General features: G+C 47.3%; 1 protein-coding gene across 1 annotated transcript in view; it reads left to right on the top strand.

Annotated features, from left to right (window-relative positions):
• DCC (DCC netrin 1 receptor) overlaps window positions 1-1,240 on the top strand; it is a 371,781-nt gene that overhangs the window by 10,647 nt on the left and 359,894 nt on the right. The window lies entirely within an intron of this gene.

Raw genomic sequence — 1,240 nt, 5'->3', positions numbered from 1 at the left:
TTCCAGTTGCTTCTACAAGTTTCCAACTTGTTCTTCAGATGGAAGAGCCTGGAGACCTTTAGAAGCAGTTGGATGGAAAGGTTAGGAGGTAACACCTTAGGAAAATATTTATGCTGCCTAACTTCAAGTACCAAACTTAGATATGCATGAAGCTGGCCTCTTTTACGTGGTCGATGGAGAAAGACGAGTACTTTGCATCTCAGTGTTGGTGGAATTATTTTCCTGGAGCACTCTCTGGAAGAGCTCCTCTCACTCCATTGACTGGAAAGGCAATCCGTTGGGACTAGCTACTGAATTTCCCTACTCAGTTAGGTTGCTTAGATACTTCGGTGCCTGATGTGATCTGCCAAGATGCCCAGACCGCAGTTTGGGATCTGACACAGTTTCAGTGTGACAGGTAATGTTCTGCTCTCTGTCTTAATAACGTCGTCAGCTAAACAGAGGGTTCCCACTGCAGTTTAGGATCAAGATCTGAGCACTGAAAGAGTGGTTTGAAAAAGGTCCTTCCTGCCTGCAAAATCTCCTTCCCCTCTGCTTCTACACGCTAACACGTAACCATTAATTAAATGGCACAGGGATGATGTATTTTTAGAATTTTTTTTTAATATGCATTTTCTAGACGAAAGTTGCTGGGTTTTGTGATTTCTCCCTAAGTGAGAAGTAACTGCGCAGGATTCTCAGACTTCTGAGATGGTCCAAATGCTGTAGCCATCGGGAAGGCCAGGATCAGTCCTAGGGAAGCAGCCGTATACTAACAACATGTGAAGCTTCATCCTGAAACTGAGTTTGTCCTCACTTCTAGGAGGGGTTTATAATAGCTCTGGGGTTTATTGCAGTGCAATTTGGGGGATGAGCGTTTCTTCCGTGGTTGCGATTTGGACACCAAAAGAAGCAAACCAACCCCCCCCCAAACCTAGGCTTACAAACCAAAGCCCGTGTCCTTGTTTTCTGCTACGGTGTAGTAGGTATTGATCCTTTTTGGAGCTGCAAAGCAAAACAACAGCCAGAGCAGCTGGGGAAGGAAGACCCCATCACTTCGAGTTACCTGCAGGTTTTGCCCTGTCCTGTTGGCGACCAGAGTTTGCGCCCGATCTCTGTCACGTGGACCTGTTCCACGTTTGTTTGCTTTCTTTAATGGGCTGCCCCAGGGGGGATGTTCTTGGGGCTTCCAAGCTCACAGCGAGCCTTAGAGCCCTGACCCATTCCTTCTGCATCGGCAGCACCCAGGGGGTTCTCCAGC

Source organism: Egretta garzetta, unplaced genomic scaffold, assembly GCF_000687185.1.
Source record: "Egretta garzetta isolate BGI_Z169 unplaced genomic scaffold, ASM68718v1 scaffold384, whole genome shotgun sequence".
NCBI lineage: Eukaryota > Metazoa > Chordata > Aves > Pelecaniformes > Ardeidae > Egretta > Egretta garzetta.
This window is presented reverse-complemented; position numbering and strand designations above follow the sequence as displayed.